This window comes from Anas platyrhynchos, chromosome 8 (assembly GCF_047663525.1).
Source record: "Anas platyrhynchos isolate ZD024472 breed Pekin duck chromosome 8, IASCAAS_PekinDuck_T2T, whole genome shotgun sequence".
In the NCBI taxonomy this organism is placed as follows: Eukaryota; Metazoa; Chordata; class Aves; order Anseriformes; family Anatidae; genus Anas; species Anas platyrhynchos.
Window position 1 is genome coordinate 15087402 of NC_092594.1, and position 23449 is coordinate 15110850.

The window sequence follows — 23449 nt, forward strand, 5'->3', positions numbered from 1 at the left end:
CATAATCTTCAGGTTCTAGTTTATGTGACATTTTAGAAATCTGCTGAAAGTTAAACAGCAGCAGCAGGTATTTTAATGCCTACAATTTTGCAATGAAATTGTTATAAAGTGGATTTTATAGGCCAACATCTGCCATGTATTACGAAGCAATTTAATAACTAAAAATTAGGTGTCTTTTCTGCAGGAAGTGTGCTATTGAAATTACCAAAGTTTTTCTCTTTCTGTTTTTGTTTGTTTAAAAATGATGACAAAACCAACCAGAAGAGCAATGCAAAGGTACCAATACTAAAAGAGGTTTTTAAAAGAGTTCTTAGAGTTGGGAAAAAGTAAAATGAACATCTTCGAGTGTACATACCTGGAATGCCACACACACTCTCAGATAAGTAATGCGATTCTGCATGTACTTGTTAACAGATAATATTTCTACTAGAAAGCCACTGCATTACAACTATTTTTAGCCCAGGGTTACTTGCCAAATAACAACAAATATTATGCAACTACCTGTTAAATCGCTTTACCATGGTAGTAACAAGTACATTCAAGAATTTTGCTGTATACATTTAATTGTCATTACTGATTATTCACAAGTGCTTGTAGCAGTGAGTCTCCCATTAGCTCCAGAAATGTTATTTTAAATTGCATGTGACTTCTTTCTTTATTCAAAGCTAAAGATTTCTACCAGGCCAAATCAACCTTTTCTATTTAATTATTTCATTTCTTCAGTGCAAAGCTGCATACGAATTCTGGTCAATCCATTTAAAAGTATTCAACCTCTCACAGTTGCAAGGAGAAAGAAATGAAATGAACAGGTTATTTTAGCAGTCTGGCTCTGTGTTAATAAACAAGGATAATATTCCATCCCTCCCTTCTGGCATTTGAAGTTCAAGGATCTGCCTGTTTCTACCACACGACATACTCATATTTTGTTCCTTTTAAAATTGTGTGTTATATTTTGTTCTTTTAATCTATCTTGTTCCTTTTAAAATTATATTTGGGTCTACAAATGTGGCTAACAATAGTTATGCACAAGAGAAACAGCTATTTTTCAAAGCTCCCCCCAAATTCAAATACAGCGTCTGGAAACAAAAGAGGAAGAATGAAGGGAAAGAATGCAACACAAGTATATGTCAGTGCTGAAGCTGCTGTAATGAACAACTTCAGGCAGCCTAAGTACATGGTCTGTTATCCAACACAAAGATATTCCAATACCTGTCAAACTGAAGTCTATTCTCCTGCTGAGAATGACAGGTAAATAACAACCTGGATTTCTAAAAGTTAATCCATAAAGAACAAGAACAATGGTCATTACAGAAACAGAGAAGTGGCACAACATTGTGTACAGACAGGTGTCTAAAAGTAATCCCTCAAACTGAAAAGGATTTTAAAGAATGCTGAACTAAATTACATGTTAATCCAGCCAGCTTACCAGACACCTCATAAAAAGTGGAAAATGTTGAGAATGTTATGATTGAGGGTTCTTTATTCCAAATTCATAGCAGTGACCCATACCCCTATCATGTTAGTCCAACATAAATCATGTCAGTTATACACAATTACACAGAAAATAGAAGCAGTCACACTGCTACACATGGTCATCATGGAAAAAAAAAACAAAAAACAACCCCTTTCCCCCCCCCCACATTTGGCTTATTCAGAGGTCAGATTATGTTTGTTCATATTTAAAATGCTTAGCAAATACATTTGAGATTTAGCATATAATAATTTTGTAGCTTACTACAGTTATAATACTACTTAATTAAAGGAAATCCATTAACGCCCAAATGATCAGTGATTTAGATAACTTATAGGGTTTCTATATTTGGTGAACTCTCAGCGGTAAGAGAACAGATGAAAATATTTAAATAATCAGGTAACTTGACGAATGCTTTTTGATAGCCCCAGTGATAGTATCTTCTTCATCTTCATGCATATGAAGATGATAGTTCATCTTCAGCATCTGGGTTTGTATGAACATGAAAAAAAAAAAAAAAAAAAAAAAACACAGAAGAGTATTGACCAAAGGAATAACAAAAAGAAATACAGTACAATGTTTCCACTTTTGCTCTCCATCCCTTTTAGTCACAGTTTAACAGAAACTCATGGCATTTAAAAAGTTCTCTTTCAACACCAAAATTTTCATCTTTGAATACAAGACCAGAGCAATATATTTTTACTAAAAAATTTTTTATTCTTTGTAGAGTTGAACTAAATTCATAACCAAGTTGTTTAATCATGCATATTTTACACTGACAGTCATGCTAAAACAGACATGGATATAAAATCTGCATTTGCTTAGAGGGAACATGTCCTAAAAACAGACACTTGAAAGTGTATCTGCTTACATGATAAGTCACAGTGCTATTCATAAGAGTTTGAAATGCCTTTTATTTATTTTCTCCGTAGAATTTTCTTACTTTTTTTCTCCCCCTCCAAATAGTGATTCAAAAGTGGAAAGGATTTTGCTGAATAAAAATGCTTTGGCATTTAGATGGCTATCTGCATATAAATTAATATGTTAATTACACTCTCATGAGCTGCATATAATGAGATTCGCAGAGAACATTTAATGTTAGGCTTGAGAAGTGAATGTGTCCAATTACGTAAAGTTCTTTTTTAAATTGGTCATTTCAATAAGCTTGCCTAAAAATTTAGATTTAGTTTTAATGCTAATTTATTTTTAAAAGGAATAGTTCCTTGGAGATATTACAACTTTAGTAGTCAGAACTTCCAGGTCTGATAATTCAAGATAAAAGCAAAACTAGGTAACAAGAGAGCCACTATCTTTTCTAGTAAGAGCACTCCTATCTGCTTTGCTCTTCAAGGCTGGTGCTACTTTGTTATGTTCAGATATACTAAGACACAAGCTAACTCTGTACATTCTTGTATTCAAAAATGGTTAAATAAAAATTCCTGTAAGAAAAAAGTTTCAGGGGATAAATCTTTCAGGCTCCTAAAATGTCGTTTCAAATCCATGGAGATACATATATATTATATATAGAATAGATACTATATATTTGCTTATGTAATTTACATGCTGCATTATGGGGTTCTATAGCAACCAGGAATATAAACTCCGTCTAATAGAATCTAATGCCTAACAGAAGTTGACATTTAAAAACAAGCCAAAAGCACCTTACAGAAACACTAGTAAACCTCAGCGTAAGAGTGTAATTCGGGCTCAGTCATTTTAAGAATAGACTAATGGATGACGTCAGTTTCTTAAAGGCACAAAAATTCTTCCTACAATTTGCTATTTATTTATAATAGTCTATAAATTTAAGTGTTCAGTTTCAGTAGTTCTGTTTGTTTAAAAAAACATGGATAAGAACTACAATACACAGAAATCTTCACTTCTGATTAACTGCATAAAGTAAATGAAATAACTGGCTAAGTAAATACTTTCATGATGTTTGGCAGCTTTTTTTTTTTTTTTTTTTTTTTTTTTTTAGTACATAAGCAACTCAATAACTTTCTAAAACATACAGCAGAACAACTGAAATACCTGTTTAAAGATAAATGCTGAAGTCCATAAAACATCCACAGATAAAGCATTTTTCATCTAATGAAGGTGTTTCCAATAATCCTATGTTAATTTCAATAAGTCTTGCTCTTTAATCCATTTAATTCATTTGATTCCATTTAAATCCATTAATCCAGTAGGCATTAATGTGAACTTTGTTTTTGCAGGATACATTAGGAAGAACTTGCGAACCAGATGTTACAAGGTTTGATACCTAAAGTCTACAAAACCTTTTGTGCTGTCAAAGCCAAAAGAACTATAACATTTTAGGGTAGCTGTGGGTACTCTGTAACTGCAGTTTGTTTTACCTGAAAAATACACAAAACCTAGCAATAAGCTAATTACTCATGTCTACCTATGCAGTAGATAAACGCTTGTAACACTTGCTACTGTTAACACTACAATTTTATCCTGGTAAATACAGTATTAAAGTTAATGCAACACTGATCACAGTTAAGTGCTTAGTATCATTAATTTTATTTTCATAATACTAACAGAAGCTGAACTTTTGATCTTAACACTGAGAAAAAGTCAGCTTATGCATTACCAGGGCATAGTTCAAATGTACATTTGAGTAGCATTTATTTCAACTACAGCTCTGAATCAGGTTGTAAGGCATTAAATATTTTTGAACGTTTTTTGTAGAATAAAAGTCCTAAATTTCTCCTCTGAAACAATCCCCCTCCCAAATCTGAAAGTACAGCAAATCACTTTGAAGAGTAACAGTTTAAAGGTGATTGAAAGAATAATGAAATGTATACACAACCCCAATCTAATAAGTGCTGTATCTTCAAAGGTTCATATACAATATACATTGTTGAGAAATTCCTTTGATGAGCTGGAATACACAAAACTCTCCACAAACACATTTCAAAGTGGAAAAACCTTAGGAGTTCTAAATATTTACCATCACCAAACACTATTAGCAACTGAAAATACTTAAAAATGTGGAAATGTTTTTGAAAAAGAAAAAAAAAAAAGACAGAGGTTGTGTCTTCTCAGACATACAATGTTGTTTATTTCATCGTTTTTACTGTGCATAGGATATAGATTATGAGAGTTTATAAAATAGAGAAATATGGTAAAAGCAAAATAATACCTTTTTCCCATAAAAATTAGTTTCTTCCATTAAAATGCTTTCACCTTTCTTGTTCCACTTGCTTGGAAAAAAACAATATTTTGGCAGAATTGTTTTTTAAGCACCAGACTAGCCCAACCTAGCCCACAGTAAAAGATTTCTCAGTTACTCCAGTGAGCTTTGGTTTATGAAATAAATACAAAGAATAAAATGAAATAATAGGAACATCACTGGGCTTTTCAGCAGAGTTAGAATTCTACCCACTTGGTATCCCTTACTGCTGACTAATATGGCCTGTATTTCATCTTTCCCACCTAGCCCCTTGACCCACTCACCAACAGACTTCCATTCTTCCCCTATCCCCAAATATTATCCTGAATAAAGCAATTAGTGACATAACCCTACAAAAAGGAAAGACTCTTGCTCTTGTTGCCATTTTGTTTTCCCCAGTACTCTCCAGCAATGGCGCGTTTATGATGTACAAATAAAAGATAACACAAATTCTGATCAACTTTTTTAAAAACAGCAGGTTTACATTTTAGTATGATATTCCCTATCTCATTTTATTACATACAGACATTTAAAAAAAAATCCCAAAACAACACCAGCAGCATACCCACATTTGCCCTTCCATACACCTCCTTTCCCCCCACACAGTGGCTTACTGGATACACTAGTATTCACTATAATCTGCAGATGGTTAAAAATCATCCTGTATTCATGTGAACATCATACATACTTGCACAAATTCCATTGTATTCCACCATATTTAAAATCCAATTGCCACCATGAACTGAAGTATATAGCTAATAATATTTGAGGCAGCAAAGAGCTTCTTTTGCCAGTGCCTCTGTTTCAATACAATACAATGAAATGTCACAACATGAAAAATGGGATAACATATAAATAAACACTCCACATAGACATTTTAATCAGAAAGCACTAAAACAAAGTGCAAGATAACTTTTAATTTTGTTTTCTATCGGTACTCAATTATACCACGTGATCAAGTCTAGGGAAAAACAAATGATCTATTTGAAACTATTTTGATCACTTATCACTTCTGACCAGAAGACTTATTTGTAATCCTTCTTCCTTGTGTTAAGGGATTAAAAGATTATAAAAATACAACAGTCAGTCTGACTTTAGTTATTACTGTTTTTAAACACTATTAATAACAAGCCTAAACCCCTCTGATTTCAACACTACAAATCCTACAAAGTCAAGTATTTTATTTAAGCCACTGCAAAAAAACAGTTATTCATTTGGCATATGCACCCAAAATAACAGAATAGAATTGGTGTATCAATTATTCCAAATGTAGCGTAAGCTCAAACAGATATTGCCCTTAATAAAAGGCATCTGTTTGTAGAAACCTCTTAGTGACAGCTACAGCACAAACAAGAAATTACCACCTGATTTCAAGACTAAAGCTATTTATATGTTTAGGGAATATTAACAGAAGTTAATAACACCTGGGACTAGTCCCACCTCAAACTTACTGTAGCTCTGGGAACATAAAAATTTCATGGGTTTCATGATATGTATATAGGTCCCCAAAGAGTTCACTTTACTATAAGCTGCCACCAAACAATGTTGTTTGCGACACTGTAAAACTAACTCCAAAGGGTAGTTTTATTGTATAAATCTTCTTTCACAAAACAAACAAATAAAATGGAAAAAAAAAAAAACAAAAAACAAAAAACAAAAAACAAAACACTTCTAAATTTTGGTGAATTTTCTTCTAAGATCATTTCAAGTACTTAGTTTTAACCATCCAATTTGAGAAAATAACAATTTATTGGTTTGTCTATATTTTTTAATTTCACAGAATCATCTAGGTTGGAAGAGACCTCCAAGATGTATGCTTTACTATGCATACAGCTAAAGGCTTCTCCTAAGCAAATATAAAAGTTTAAAGGGTAAATTATGCCCTCAAATTTCACGGGGCTAGGGAAAAGCTGTTTACACGGCTCTTGACAATTCTTTCCATGCCTCCATTTAAGACTCAAACATCAAGACTCAAACTTAAGACTCAAATTACAATTACAATGCGCCGGGTAATGCAGGAAACGCTACGTGAAGTAAAAGGTAAACCAGAATAAGGGAGGAAAGTTGGCTCCCCTGTAACATGGAAAACAGACTAGAGGCAAGTTGGGCCAGATCTTCAGTGGGTACGAACTGGCAGGCAGCCAACGAGAAGGATGCTACTTTATACTTGCTTAACCTCTACCCTTCATGTTCCCCCTCACCCCCCTTATTCTTGCAATTTTCTTTTGTGCTAAGATAGAGCATCCGTTAAGATAAATCCTTACATTCTGTAGCAACCATAGTTTATTTCCTGGTATATGTTAATATTACAAGCTTCTTTGAAAATAAGACAGCCACAGTAGCAGTCAAAGCCTTCTGTTTTTGGGGGGTAGAGACACTACGCACTCTTCTTTCTTTCCTGGTTTTTCAAAGGTCCAGCATGTTGCAGTATCATTTCCGATGCCCAAAGAATCTCATGGCTATCAGTGACAGCAATGCTGCTGTTTCTAGATTGCCCAAAATAATCAAAAAGACCTGGGCACTCAACCTGAAGTGTGAATAACACCTAAAACTCCATTCAACTTATCTGAACCAAGTCACTCACCAACACTTAAATCAGTCTCCCAAAGCATGTTCCATATGGCAGATTTCATGACACACAGAAGGAAAAGACAGCTACAGTTTCAACAAGAAGAGCCAAATTTCAATTTTCTTGCTCCGCAGATAACTGAGACACCATCCCGTAAATCCCTTGCCCTGCTGGCAACTCCAGGTACAGAGAGGGGCTTTAGGACGCTCACAGTCAGAGCAAGAAAGTCCTTTTCAATTGGAATAAACAGGAAAAAAATAATAATTCCACCAACTTGGAAATGAAACTATGGAATCATAGAATAAAGAAGGTTGGAAAAGACCTTCAAGATCATCTGGTCCAACCATCACCCTACCAACAATGTCACCCACTAAACCATGTCCCTAAGCACCACGTCCAACCTTGCCTTGAACACCCCCAGGGCGGTGACGCCACCTCCTCCCTGGGCAACCTGTCCCAGTGCCTGACTGCTCTTCTGAGAAGTAATGTCTCCTAATTGTTTTACTTGTTGAAGAGCAGCGCTCTTTGTTCAGTTCTTTAATTCTTAAGGAGCAGGGGCATGACGTTTCCATTTTTCCACTCCCCAGTGACAGCACCCCACTACCAGGACTTTTCTGCTGTGACGGAGGGAGGCTTGGCAACTCCATCAGCCAGTTCCCTCAGGACCCTGGGATTCTTCTCATCAGGTCCCGTAGACCTGTACCTCTTTGGCTTCATCAGCTGGTCTCGAACCTGCTCTTCGCTTACACTGGGTGGGACTCTGCTCCCCCTGCCTCCATCTATGGGGTCAGGGAAATGAAAGATGCGGGAAGCCCATCTATCAGTGCACACAGGGGCAAAGAAGTTGCTGAGTACCTCAGCCTTCTCCACGTCTGTCATTACCAATTACTCGAATATAGAAACTCACTCCTAATATAAGAAAGTAGCCAGCTATAATCACTCACGCACTACTGTTTTCACCCCTCGGTTTATTTTTACAACTTTTAAAGGCGCATGGTGGTTCCTGGGGACTCCTCCTGTCACCCCAGCGCAGCAGCCCGAAGGGAGCTGGGGCCTCTCTTGGGCTCTTCCTCGAGGCTCTGCGCAGAAGGGCTGCCACCTCTCGCACAAGGCCTAGCGGATGGGAAAGAAGCACTCACACAACCCCTGAGAACTGGCAAAGGTCTTTATTGCCAGCTGTCTCCAGGCTATTGCCTGGAGTGGAGCCTGGGCGATGCGGAATAGGGAGCTGGCCGAGCCCTTCTGCACAGCTGCCGGTGTTCCTTCAGGACGCTTTTCAGAGAGCTGCCGGCAGAGTCCCATGTTTGTTGTGGCCGAGGTGGGTCCACTTCCATCGCTTCCTCTTCATCTTGTGCACCCACCTCCATGGGCTCCGCGGGTTGGAGGACGAGCCAGTCCCTGGCAGGGACTGCCCACACAGGCTGCCTTCCACTGGGCATATTTTCTGGCCACGGTGCCGCACCAGGACGCCTCCCAGTTCCGGGCCTCGGGTCCGTTCTGTTCTCCGCCTGATTTTCATTCACGGAGTCCCTGCTGTTTTCTTTCCCTTGGCCACGGCTGGGTCCCGCATCATATTCTGACCGCTGGGCACGGCTCCACTTCCCGTGGCCCTCCAACCCATGCTCTCCGTCATTGCTGGACCTCCGGCTAGGCCCAGGCCTGCTGCTGGTGTCCGTCCGAGGGGCCGGCCTGCTCCACGCATCGCTTTGGCTCCAATGATGTTGATGATAATAGCCTCTGGGCCGGGCACCAGACACCTCCTGGGCACTGATGGTTCTTGTGCTGGAGGTGCTGGCCCTCGACCCACGGCGCATCCACGCACAGCCAGACATCCTTCTCAGTGGTCCCAGGAACAATTTCTTGTCCTCGCACTGAGAAGGGCTGCTGCTCGCCTCTCTCTCCCTTTGCTCGTAACTCTGGCCTTCCTTCAGCCGCTGGCTTTCGGAAGACCAAATCGCTGAGCAAGTGGCGGGCCAGTGGCAGGGGGGCCCCTTTTATAGGGCCCAGGGCAAGGGCGGGCCCGCTGGTGGCCACTGTGACCTCGGCAAAGCTCTGTGATGGAGCGGCCCGTGCAAGGCCGAAGGCGGCTGCCTTGGGAGAGGCCCGGAAGATGCCCTCATGTGGAGCAAGGACGAGGGCTGGGGGGGCTGAGGGCCCCCTTTTCTGGGGCTGGCTCCCCCCCAGGCCGTTTGGCTTGCCAGAGAGAAAGGCTGCCCCATGCAACCCTGCCTCGACCCGTTTTTTCTCCAGATCTCCAAGGGTCAGAGTCTCTCGTTAACGAAAAGAAAACCCCACCAACGAAACCAAACCAGAGCAATTCACAAGGCTAAAGCAGTCAAAACTGAAGTACCGATCACAGAATCACAGAATTTCTAGGTTGGAAGAGACCGCAAGATCATCGAGTCCGACCTCTGACCTAACACTAACAAGTCCTCCACTAAACCATATCCCTAAGCTCTACATCTAAATGTCTTTTAAAGACCTCCAGGGATGGTGACTCCACCACTTCCCTGGGCAGCCCGTTCCAATGCCTAACAACTCTTTCAGTAAAGAAGTTCTTCCTAATATCCAATCTAAACCTCCCTTGGTGAAACTTTAGCCCATTCCCCCTCATCCTATCACCAGGCACATGGGAGAATAGACCAACCCCCACCTCGCTACAGCCTCCTTTAAGTTACCTTTCCCTCATCTCTCCTCACTAAGTTTACCTCCACATCCAGTAACAGATGGAGATTCTCCTTAGTCCTCCTTTTCATGTTCATGTATTTATAAAAACATTTTCTGTTGTCTTTAACAGCAGTAGCCAGATTGATCTCCAAATGACCTTTGCCCTTTCTAATTTTGTCCTTGCACAGCCTTACAGCATCCTTATGGTCCTCCTGAGTGGCCTGCCATCTTTTCCAAAGGTCATAAACTCTCCTTTTTTTTTTTTTCCTAAGCTCTGGCCACAGCTCTCTGTTTAGCCAGGACGGTCTTCTTCCATGCCAGCTTGTCTTTAGGCACGTGGGGACAGTTTTATATATGCATAACTTCATGCAGCAACAAAATTCTTTCCAGAGTAAGCTTTTACATTACTACTTAGTTCTATAGGTGTTTATTTCCTTTAAGATATTTGTATCATGTATTAATCATGCAACATGAGGCCAAGGCCGGCTGCCTCGGAACTGGCCCAGCCATAGCGCCCGCCCACAAGTTACAGGGGGACTTTGGGCCCTTACCTTGCCAGGGGTGGCCCGGGGCAGCGGCGCGACCCAGAAGCATCTGTTAGTGAGGCTGGCGTGGCAGGGGCTTTGCCAGGGCAACAGTGACTGCTCCAAGGCCCTCTGCCTAGAGAAAGTCTACAGGAGGCAGCGCCAACAGGGACAACTGCCAGAGGGCACTGTCGGGCAAAGGGAGGGGACAAAATTAATAATTTTCCCTTAATAATTATTTTCCTTTAATTAAATTATCCTTATCACAACCTGTGAGTTGTTTCTTGCCTTTTCTTTTTCCTCTTCTCTTCTGAGGAGGTTGGTGAAAGAGTCTGGGGTGCAAGCTATTTTCTCTTCCCTCCTTCCATTTTCAGGTGATGACATGGGACAGAATAGAAGGTTCCAGTCCATAAATGCTTGGCTACGAGACTGTCGCTACAGACAGGGCTCTGTGTTCTTTGATAATGGCTGGTTTTATAAGACACCAGGCCTGACAGTAATACGTGGGAAAGGTTTATCTCACAGGGGCAAAAAGGTTCCGGGACAGGAATTAGCAGGGCTCAGTTTAAACTAGATTCAAAGGGGGATGTTGTTGTAACTGGGCTTGCACTGGTAGGGCAACGCTCTAGTATTGATGAAGACTGGGAGGGCTCTTGGATCCACCACTTGAATTGCCCTTTTTCTTCTGCTGATAGCCTCTAATTCTCATGCCTACAGACACACAGAGGAAAAGGCTATGCTTATTTTCACTTTGGAGCTAGCTGGCACCACAGCTGATGGCATTTTAGTTAAAGTCCCTGTTACTGATTGCAGAGCCGTTTGCAAAATGGCTCCCTGGGCTGCACCTGTGAGACAGGACACATCACACCTCACACCCTGACAGACCCCAGGTTTATAGGAACTTTCCATCCTCTTTTGAGGTGTTCTGGTCCCATCACAAGTTTAGGTGATTGCTTTTTCTTTTAGTGACAATGCAACACCTAGAGACAGAGTGTTATTTCTGCTGTGTAATGGACCTTTATTCTTTTTTCTCTAGAAAGAGCTGGGATGTGGATACACAGCACCCTGATAGCAAGTTCACAAGGAAAGGTTGTAGTGCACTGTCACTGCACTTGGTTCATTCTACTCAGTGTCTACCAGGACTGTCAAAGCAGCAAGTTTGTGCAAGACATAATGCTTAGATCAAGTCTATATCAAGTCTCATCCCAGTTTTAATTCAGTTTACTTCAGCCCAACAAAACAAACCTCTTATTGCTGTCTCGAGTACTGAGAAAAAATAATACACAATTAGTCAAACACTTATCCTCCCACCTGCCCATTCTCAGATTACCTTGTTTTGCAACCAGTCCTCTGGTAGAAAATTCCTCTGATGAAGTAACAGATGGTGCAGCAGTTGAGGTGGGAACCTAACAGTTTCTGCAGCTCTGTTCCTCAGTGGTCCTGCCCTGCTCAGGTGTGCTGCTGGCAGCAGACCATGGCCCCTTCAGGCACGTACCCATTCTGGCTTGGCAGCGGCAACAACAGTTTCCTCAGGATTGTCCCCACTCAGGTAAGGCGGCAGTTGTGGCAGCCCTTCCCTCAGGACTGTTCCCACTCCGGCCTGGTGGCATTTGTGCTAGCCCTTCACTCAGGATTGGCCCCACACTGGCAAGGTGGCAGATGTGGCAACCTTCCCCTCAAGACTGTTCCTCTGGCACGGTGGCAGCCCTTCCTTCAGGCCTGTTCCCACTCTGGCAGCAGTTCCCTCAGGAGGGAGTCATTCCTTCTGTGTGGAGGGCACCTACTGTAACAGCTGCAGTCTCCTTAAATATGGAGTGCTGCATTCCTCCCCGGTGAGTAATTTTGACATGAACTGGCTTTTTTCTTCCGGTTCTCTCTGCAGCAGGGTGAGCTGGAAGCCAGTGTGGCATGGCACCCTGTCACCAGCCACCTCTGCAGTCCCCTGCTCCTTAGTGTCTGCAGCCCGTGCTAGCTGCAAGCCCCTTGGTGGCCTGAGACCAGGCTGTCAGAGGAACACTTGAACTAGGCCCTTCCCACCAAGGTTACATCCTTGCCTCCTAATTTGCAATGCCACCAGGAGAAAACAGAAAAAAAATCAACACAATTGTTGAAACTAGAGAGGCTTAGAGTAAGGTTTTATAACTGTTTCTGTCTTATTCTTAGAATGTCTGAAAAAAATTAACCATCATGTGGAAACAGACAGATAACTCAGGAAAATGAAAAGGTCACAATAATTCTGAAAACTTACCCTTTGAGTTAAACTATTTTACATCAGTGGAGGACTCACATGCCATATATTCTGAGTAGTCTATGTTTACAGCAAATTGTGTGGTTTTTTTTTGTTTGTTTGTTTTTGAATAATTGCTTGTTCTTGGCTAAGATAATTGTGGTTCAGCACTAGCAGCATATAAAGTCATAATCCTTTATCACTTCAGTGCCATCACACTCTCTTGTAATTCATCTTGACATGTAATAGGCCTACATACCACTATATGATTTGTTTTTTCAATTGTTTATACCTCAGTAGAGCACAATGAACACCTGTATTTGAGAAATGGAAAATTTTCAAGCCAGATAAGCTTTAAAGCAGGAAGTCAGACCCTCAGCTATATAAAATGAGCCTTAATTAAGCAATTTCTCTAAGAATCTAGTCCCTATTTTGCAAAGTCAGAGGAAAAAAAAATAGACGTACCTTGCAATTTCTAACAGGAAAAAAATCACTATACTTCAAAGCTCAAATCATCAACAAATTAGTTATTACCATCTTTAACTTGGTCAAAGAAGACTTCTGGATACAATGTGTCTAAGGTTAAAAATGTGCTCATTTCACATGACTTAAATAAATTCAGTATTACTGTCTGTACTTCGATCAAAGATGGAATGAACAGAGTGAGAGAGAAAAAAATATCTGAGAAAGGAAGACGAACAGAGAAGCAAGGGAGTAGATCAAAACCATAGGCGTATATATGAATATAAGGCTCACTTGCATTGAACCATTCTGTTCTAAAGTTCATAGTATCTTATAATTAAATATATGAAATATAAATTGTTTATAATTAACTCCTTGGTGATTTTAAAAATACATTGCTAAAAGTAAAAGCACTTTGTAAATAAACCAATTATACTTTTTAAAAGAAAAAATAGGGAGTATTAAGGAACTGTTAGAAAGTTGCATTTATTTCACTTTCTTTTCACTAGCTTAATTTTTATTAAGAATAGTACTGTCCCACTCTATACAGATTCCTAATGAACATCAAGTTCAGTAACAAAAAATTTTTTTGTTACTTTTTTCAGTAACAAAAAGAATCTCTTTTTTATTTATTTTTTATTTTAAGCCAGATAAGCTTAGAAAGTACTTCTGTTAGTTATATCCACTTGGGTATATCACACATGAATCGCTCAAAGACAAAACAGAGAGAAAAAAAATAAGCATTTAGTTAAATAATTACCGAAGTTACATTTTGATCTGGTTTTTGAAACTGTGGAATTAAGGCTTAAAAATATAGTGACCTGGCTAATCTCTTCTTGTTACAAAATGCTGAGGCAAAATGAGACTTACTGTACACCAGTCTTCTTCAAATGTACTAATCAGAATCCATATGCTTCCCAAGTAGAAGTGAGTGTTACTGAAACAACCTTAGTGACATAACTCCTGCTTGACTTTGGACCCATTTTTCAAATTAAAAATTTGAAAATATGGAGCTAGCTGGAATGTAACAAAGTTTATTGTTGATATTGTTTATGCATAAAAAATCTGATGGAGCACAGTAAGTCATTTTAAAGCAGTGAAAAAGCTGCCACAAAATTAAAGTACCTTATTTTACTGGTGCCGTAACAGTGATCATGCCATCAGCAATGTAACAATGTATAGGTCTAATAAAATTCAAATTCAGCTGAAAGACCTCTGTGAAATTCTGTGGCTTTTCAAAATAGCCTGTTCCAAACTCTTCTAAATTATTATTGTATATTAATACAGCAAATATTTTCTTTAGCATCATCAGTTATTTTTACTATGCTTTTCAAAATCAGAACAAAGGAAACATAATTGGTGTACATACTCAAATATGCAATATTTTTAGACTTAGTCTTTATTAATTTGTGTCTTATCAAAGGGTGACAAAAATTGACAAGTAAGCATTGTCATAATTGTCACTGAATATCAGGCATTTGTTATTCCATACGTTGATAATGTTGTCATGGAAGACTTGCTCAGAATGTCTATGATGTACTTTTATTCCAGTATTCAATCATAATCAACAATTCTCGAAGTAGTAATAGTTCAAAATGGCCCCAAGGCCCCATAAAACAAGAACTGCTGAGCTCTGTGACCTTGATCTTTAGAAAAGGTAAAAAGATTTTAGACTGGATCTGAATAGTAATGTTGATGAGATGCCATTTAACAGTTTTAGAATTTTGAAATATAATGTGTGATAATTTTAATACAAGCGTTTAATGGCTTTTTAACTTCTATTATGGAACTTGCTGTTTCTAATTAGATATAATTGGATCTAGTTTATGGTACACAGCCACTAAAGAAACAAGATAAATGCTGCAGGAAAAGTAGTATGACCTTTTCATTATTGCTTTGTCAGGACATCTGTCAAGAGATTTTTACTCTATTCCAAAGCAGTCAGACATTTCAATGAACTGTAGTAAGGTATAGCCAGTTCTTGATAGGAGGAACTATGTTAACCAGTAAAATTCATAATGTACTATAGTCAACAAGATACTGAGATACAAGGTACATAATAAAACAGGATTTGTCTTTTGAAGTAGAAAAGGTCAACACTTTATTGAACTTTAGAAGGGAAGACATGGATGGACAACAACAACAACAAAATCCATATCCATGCCAATACTTTTAGTGATTATACTCTAGAATTTATTATAGAAATTTATTTCTGAAATCATTTTAATAAGCAATTTTGTAATACCAGCCACGAAAGGCAAATGAAAAATGGCAGCTCAAGATTTACAGAAGAACAGACGAGGCAGACAGTTTTCTTGCAAAAATAAAAGGCATTGATTTATCGAATTTTGGAGAATGTAATAGTTATGACAGCTTCTAGGAAGCTGCTAAAACTATTCTGTCATCTCAGGTTAACATAAATTGTTTCAGAGACAAAGAGGCATGCCAGCCCCCCAAAAATTAATAACCTTTTCCAAGTTCTAGTTATTACAGTAGATACAAAAGTGACAAACCAAACATGTTCCAGCATCCATGTGTATGATTTCTAATCTCTTCAGATTGCTTCTGAGAGAACTGCAAAGAGTAAGAAAAAGATACGTGTCAGTAGTATTAACAGTTCTCTCTATTGGGAATGTTTTAGAGGCTTGCTAATCAAAAATGTCATGAGATTGAACAAGTTAAAACTTAACAGTAATTACCTGCTACAACACAGCCTCAGACAAACATTTGTTATTCACAAGTAGTTATGCCTTCATTCTAAGCAATACACAATTGAAACATTTAGAATGTTAGTTTTTTTCTTCTGGAAATTAATTGTATTTACACTACAGCTGTCTTTCTCTTTTCTCCTTGTGTTTCATTTCACCTCTTACATCTATCATATAATTAAACCTTGAATCTTGTAAATGATGCTATGCTGAAATACAGCTGAATCCCAAGGGACATCCCTTTCAGTCCTCCCACTTTTCATTCTACAGCTGAGACCTGAGACTGCATTCTTTGGAAAATAAATTTCTGGATTTCTTTGCCTTTTCTCTTTCCTAAGTTAAAGAATTTATTTTTATACCTTCCTATTTTAGTGAATGCCTTTGATTTTCAGAACACATAGGTGCCAGGACATATTTAGTATAAGGCAGATGGTTATTAAGACTCTATGGGCTCAGCCCTACATTATCAACGTTACAGGACTGCAAAGCTATATAAATCCATATAGGTCGTTACTGCAAAGAAGAACTGCAGGAGTTCATAGCTTGTTTATTAATACACTAGGGAACAAAACAAGAAGGAAGACTGCTTCCCAAGGTGATATTAAGTGTAATTTCAGACAGACAATATGATTAACCAAGTATTTCTTTTCTTGTTTAATTACATATGTTTCTAATACTTTCTGACACTTTTGTTGAGTCCTTCTGTCTTCCCCTTCCCTCCTGCACGCACAAAGAAACACTCTTGGAGCCATACTTGGTTACAAACCCAGTAGCCTGGTTCGTTGTCGTTTTCTGGAAAGAAGTCATGCTTTGACATGTCCAGTTACTATTATTTCCTTAAACTTTTCACAGAACAGAGTCAGGCTGAATTTTCTGAGGCAAACACCCACAAGGGCTACTGCAGCTGTTTCTGCTGTAAAAGCTTAGTGGTGACAGGTATGACTTACAGCTTGACATTCTACAGATAGTTTACAATAGAAATTACTCTCAGTCAGGAGGACATTCCTACCTCAGCAATTAAACAATCTGTGGTTGCAAACTTTATTTTTGCAACAGTTGTGAGGACTCTTGAAATGAGAAAAGGGTAACAGAGCAGTTCTCTAAACCTGGCTTGGCTTCAGCAGAAATACACAACCTCTGCCTAGGCTGGGCAGAGCATCCTTTCCATTGCATGTCATGAGCAGCCCACATCCAGAGCTAGAGAAGAGACAGTGCATGGTGCAGCACCAGGGACCCACACCTGGGTATGTGTATGTGACCGTGGCACCTTCCTCACAAGTTTGTGGATTATCAGGCTGTAGGGAGCAGCAAGGTACACATAAAGCTGGGGTGCCCACAGCTCTAACAGAAAGTATATGTAAACAGGGAGAACCACATCCCAGAAGTGTGCAACCCTCAATCTGCAAGAGGTGGAGAACTGGCATACTAGTAGTGTGCATATGACTGGAACATTTGAGAAGCAGTTATAAAAACTTTAGAAGATTGTAGGTCTTCATTAACATTTTGTAAATGCTATTGTAGCTATGCTGAATGGCTCGTTGATAACCAGTTAATAACATGTTGCTAATAAATCACTAAGCTGCTCCTATCCTGATCTGGTCTAAACCACGAGTTGACCAGTTTTCCCTGTGACAGCCTACCTCTCATTTGTATTATACACAAAACTTCTGTGCATATACCCACAATAACTATGGCATATGAAATGGAAAGAAAAAAACACCTCTACTACCTCTCCTTGCTACAATTATTTATCCTGTGCTTGGAAGGCCTTAGAGCTCTCTACTTCTCTAAGCGTGCCAGCATAGATACAGCTAGCTGCAGCTTAAGTTATTTTGGTAAGAAAAGAAATGAGGATGTAGAAGAGCTCTTTAAGACACCATTCTCTTTTACTAGCACTTTTCACATTTTTTTTCAAGTGCTTCTGGGTTAATAGAACTCTTGAGCAAAAGAGGTTCTGGCAGGACTTGGAGCTAGGGTAAGTAGATTTCTACCTTCAGAGCACAAAGTAGAGATACGAAAGCACCTACAGAGAGAAAATGAGAAAAAGTTGCTTCAGTAAGACTAAATAAATCTACCAAAAAAAATCTTTTACAAGCATAAAATGCTATTAGGTAACATTAACTGGATTCACAAAAGAAAGAACTTCAAACAAACAAATAAAAAAACAAAATCTAACAGTAATCTGACAAAACCAGAGTAAAACAACCATTGATACCACAGCTATGGTATATTGTTTACCATTTGTACAGTTTCTATGAAGATTTTGTGTCTAACCAAAAGTAGTTCTCCAACCAAACTGGAGACAACGGAGTTAAAGTGAAATCTTTTTGAATAATTATATAGGTCTGTCATAATAATTAAAGGATCATTATGATCATTCAGATCTTAGAGTATAGCCATCTGCCTAATACTTATTTCTCCTACCGCTGCTAATGCCTGTCTTTGCAATGCAGAAGAGTTTTTTCCTCAAGTTCCATTATATTTTAACTAAAAGGTTATAAATATGCAGCATTTACAATCCTTTTCATGAAATGTTGGAAATCTCATGAAATCAATTCAAGAGAAATTAAATACTGAGGAAATTAACTCAAATAAATACATCAATTCTATTTAATATTTATTGTGATTTAATGTAGTGATCACTAACTCTGAATTCATAAAATATTTTATAACTACTGGTACATTGGCTAAATCTGCTTTGCATTAAGTCGGCATGTGTTAACCTTTTTTCCAATGTCATCAAAGCATTCCACTTAGTCTGAACAGCTTTTTGACTTTGTAGAGAGGAGTAAGTAACTTACGTCACACAGTGGCTACACATTTCAATTGCAGGAATCGCAGACAGAAAGAAACCACAATGGATGCAACTATTTAAGTTTAAAGGGATCCAGTTGTGATATTAACTTGCAATAGTGAGTAGCTGCACTGTCTGACAATCCTTTTTGTTATACTTGAACTTAATGACAACCGTATCCTTGACACTGTCATACAAGTAAACAGCAGTCTCTTGTCACAGCATTTGAATACCTACAGTACAAAAAGTACAGTTGACCAGTGACTTTCTTACTAAGGGGAAATGAAATGATTAGTGATCATATTTGCAGATACATAAAGATTGAGACAGAGATTAATGTAGTGGAACAATGATGATGAAAAGTAATCTTTGTTATTTCACAAACAGGGCATAAACTATTTGGTAAATAAGGCACAAGCAAGAAGTATTTATCTTTCTGAATAGCTATTATGCATACTATCAAACTAACAAAATTGAATGACCTCCTTAAGCAATAAGAAACTATACTGGGAAGAAGTAAAACCAAAAAGATCCCTAAGAATCATGAATTCACAACTTACAATGCAGTAGAAAGTGCTAAATTGCTGCAAGTTAACAAAAGTGCAGCTTTTGCTGCATGTTAACGAATAAAAAAGCTATTTAAAATCTTTATTTACCATTATATTATTGATATTGGAATAGTATAGTGTCCAGTGTCCAAAATGAAAAAAAAAAAATGTTGGAGAAATTGGAAGGGTTTGACTGCAGATGTCAAAATTTTGGAAAATCTGTAAGACTGAAGCATTTTGATCTATTTATTTTTCTCTAGAGAAGATATATAAATAACTATATGGAGAATAAAAAGTGTAGGAATTAAAATTCTTAAAGTTCTTATTTTGTTGTTTAAAATTGACATCTAGAAATTTATTTATTTATTTTTTACAGGGCAAGATGTAGAGATTAATGCTGATAATGGAGTTTGTACATAGTCTGTTTGCTGTACTAATCTGATATTGTAAGTAATTACAAATATATTACTGCAGTTTGTCATTGTGATAGAGATTAGCAAAACAGTGTGTCTTTTTTAATATATAATATGCTTATTTCTATAAATAACATTGAATTTATATTCTATGTAGCACTATTGTTACCTTCCAATGAATTCATTTATACACATATATATAAATACATATGTTATACATTCCTGCCTGCTTTCAAGGATGAAAAGGTTTTATTTAGACTAAGTGGAATAAATCTAACTAATTTGCATGAAAAAAAAATATTGTATAATACATTTAGAAAATTACTGTAAAATTACATATAAGATCTTCAAAAAAACTAAGGTTTGTTCCTTATTACTAAAATATCCTTTGAATTATTTTTTAAGAATTCTTGTTTAATTCTTATTCTTCTAGGAATAAAATCAACCAAATTGCTTGTAATTTTAGAAGTATAGAAGACCATAGAAAAGAACTGCAGAACTTGTAAAGTTAATGAAGATTAGATATCGCACCATATTCTTGGGAAAAGCGATTAAAGTTTTTGTTGGTGGGGACTTAACTGCCCTCTTGACTGTTGTTCTGGATTTCGCAAGATTTCAGTTCTGTTACTTGTACCTCAAGGTACAGAAGTGACAAAGTTCTTGCAGCACTTCTTTCTGACAAAGTGTTACTTTGGCCAGATTCCTTTACTACAGAATGTCCGAGCAGAGCTGTCAGGAAGAAAGTTCCGTTTAGGACCACTTCAAAATAATTGTTTACTACTCAGAAAACTATTACTAAATATGTTTAATGACTCTGGAAACAAGAATCAATCAAAACCAAGGAAGAAAACCAAATGGACCAATACTCAAGTTAATTTAAATCTTACCTTGGTAGCTGCTTTTCTTAAATTAACATAGACCAAATGTCTCTGTACTGTGAGTTGTTAGCCTCAGGGTGCAGGTACCAAGAAATGTCAAATAGCACTGAAAAACCTCTTATTATTGATGTTTTTATGGCATTTGACCATAATAGTGCCTTGCCTCCTTTTTCTTTTTGTTGTGGCAGATAAGCCTAAAAAAAAAATAAATAAATAAAAAGAAGAGTTTGAAACCAAAGATAAGCAAGCAGCAAAATGTCTGATGGTTATTCAATGCTTATCTGAATCGCCAATACCTTCTGAGACAAGTCTCACAAGACTTACAGTTCTTCCAAATTTCAGGCAGTTCAGAAATAGCAGTTGTTTATTATTATTATTATTGTTGTTTTGTTGTTGTTTTGTATGTTGGCACTTTTGTCTGTCTCTGCAGACTCCAGCTAAGACCTGCAAATGCATAGCTGTGCAGAAGTTAAAAACAAACAAACAAACACAAAGTTATTTAACAGTTTAACAGAATTCTGTATTTTTAAAAGTTATTTGATTTTTGACAACTGTTATCACTTTTATTCTGGGGACCCTCACATGCCATCCTGTCCTCAATCACAGGTTACCTGTATTACTTGTCAGCAATTAAATACTGTTACTTACATCACTTGCTTCTGTATCTCCTCACAGCTTATAACAATATAATATATATAAAACAAGTCATGGCAAATTCCCCCCCAGTTTTATTCTTCAGCTGGACGCCGAGTGGTATGGGACATCCCTTTGGACACTTTGGGTCATCTGTCCTGGTTCTGTCCTTTCCCAGCTCCTTGTGCAGCCCCAGAATCCTCACTGGCAGGACAGCATGAGAAGCTGGAAAGTCCTTGACTCAGTGTAAGTGCTGCTCAGCAACAACTAAAATATCAGTGTTATCAGCATCATTTTTCTCCTAAACCCAAAACATGGTAACATACCAGCCACTATGAAGAAAATTAACCGTCTCAGCCAAAAACAAGTGCAGAAGTATAGAAGCCAGTGAAAGGAACTGTCTCACAGACAACATTTATAGGAACATGTCTGTCCCTTTCTTTGTTTCTACTGATTCTCCCACACCTGATTATAACCAAGATCAAACTGTGTCTACAATTTTTAGATTTTATACTTGCATTTATACTATACGTTTACCAGCATGGCCAGCAATAAATAATCAATAGCCCATCTACTTATTTTGAATAATTACTTTTGTATATAATTACTTTGAATTGGATTGAACAATCAATTAAAACAAAATATGCCCATTTAACAATACCTCCATTCTTTGAAGATTTATTTTTTTTTTTGCTTCCAGACTGTAATAGATTTCAAGTCCTAAAGTTGCAAGCAGAAGGCCCCCATGTTTCAGAATATTCCAGTTTCTGCCAAACCATATGGCACATCTTTATTTAAGTGTTAATTATTTTCATGTTCAGCACAAATTCTTTAATTTAATGCTGCATTTGTCTTTGATATAAAGTAGTTTGATATAAAATAGCTTAACTAAAAGTTAATCTAGTAAGTTTTCCAAGCACTGTAACTGTAATACTTCAGCACCAAACTTTCCAATTGGGACATTTTTAATTCATTGTAGTGTTACAGTGATTTTAGGAAATCATTATCAATAAATTTGGAAGCATTCTGGTTAGCGAAATCAATGTCTCTTCCTATTTACGTTCAAGACAACGTTTTGTTTCTAAGCAAGTTATATCCCAAAGGACTAAAAGTTGTATATAGCAGGCTCTCCAAATGTCTTTTGTCTGAAATAATTGCAAATGTGCTGGTTGCTTTTACAGCATTTAATCTGACTTCAACTTCTGTGCAAAGATCCATGAAAGACATTTTGGATATACAATTTCCTTGGGGAAACAAATCCATTGTTTGAAAATAAATTACATCAAGATTTCTATGCAAAAGCTAATACACTGCAGTTTTAACATTAGTCTGACAATACCTTACTGTTCATGCCATGCATTTTGTTTATCCTCATCAAGCTGGACTTGACTGAAAGTAGGTGACACTTTGAGTGTTCTAAACAGACTACTAGCAGGTGGTTGTGTCGAGAAGACTTTTTGACAAACCTCCCTGAGGTACAAGTAACAGCAGTTAGCACTCCATCCCAGGAAGAATATCATACTCATAGTCAATTAGCACTTTTGGAAATGTAGCACAGAGTTGGGTGTTTCTGGCAGCAACATCATCCATAAAACAACATGCAATCTGCTTATGGAATTGTTAGGCAAAAAGATCATCCTCTTTGTCTGACCTAAATGCAGGACTGTTCCAAGTGAATATTTGCTTGTTTTTGTTTGTTTGGTTGATTGTTTTTGCTTTCAGATATATTTGTTCAAGAAGTATGCCTTTCCTGCAAACTAAAACCACAGGTTTGAATCTATCCCACTGATTCCAAATTTCATTTGGTTTCTTGACTTACATGGAAGTGCTGTTCATCTTTCTGATACTAGGTTAGACTGACTTTCCACTAAAGAGTATCCCTTTTACAAACATGGTAACTTCTTACTTGTTCAGTATAATGTAGCAATTTACTTCTTCCCAGTCAATAAACATATTATTAATGCACAATAAAAACATATATATATACTTCTCTAATACAAGGTCATTTCTTCTCTCTAGAACAGTACTTTTTACCTTTGAGAGTCAAGCCATTTCTTCATCCCCCAGGCTACGTTTCACTTCTGTTAATCTAAAGAAGATAGCTGTGGCTCCTTTTTCCCAGATCAGAAACATCAAGATAAGAGCAGATTCATATAACAAAATAAAGTATAGCTTTTACAAGTGTACATTCAAGTCTACTGAGTCTCCATTGGCCTTCATAGTGGAAACATATCAGTCACCTAATTCCTTTCTCAAAATTTTTCTATCAGATTCTCCATCCTTAACCTTTTCCTAATTTCACAAGAACTTCCTTCTCATTCTATCAGATCGTCACTTGTCTAACAGATCACAATGCTCTGATCACCTCAAACCACAG

At 37.7% G+C, this 23449-nt stretch overlaps 2 long non-coding RNA genes across 2 annotated transcripts in view; one reads left to right on the forward strand and one right to left on the reverse strand.

Moving 5' to 3' along the window:
• The window catches only part of LOC110353704 (uncharacterized), a 526570-nt gene that overhangs the window by 355474 nt on the left and 147647 nt on the right, over positions 1-23449 (reverse strand). The window contains exons 5-6 of the long non-coding RNA XR_011810868.1: positions 20449-20633; positions 15612-15672 (exon numbers count right to left, since the gene is read on the reverse strand). This is a non-coding gene — a long non-coding RNA (uncharacterized lncRNA). The remainder of the gene's footprint in view (positions 1-15611; positions 15673-20448; positions 20634-23449) is intronic.
• LOC106018750 (uncharacterized) lies at positions 11015-22111 on the forward strand. The gene is made up of 3 exons (XR_002404497.4): positions 11015-11958; positions 19525-19594; positions 19995-22111. It is a non-coding gene; the product is annotated as an uncharacterized lncRNA (long non-coding RNA).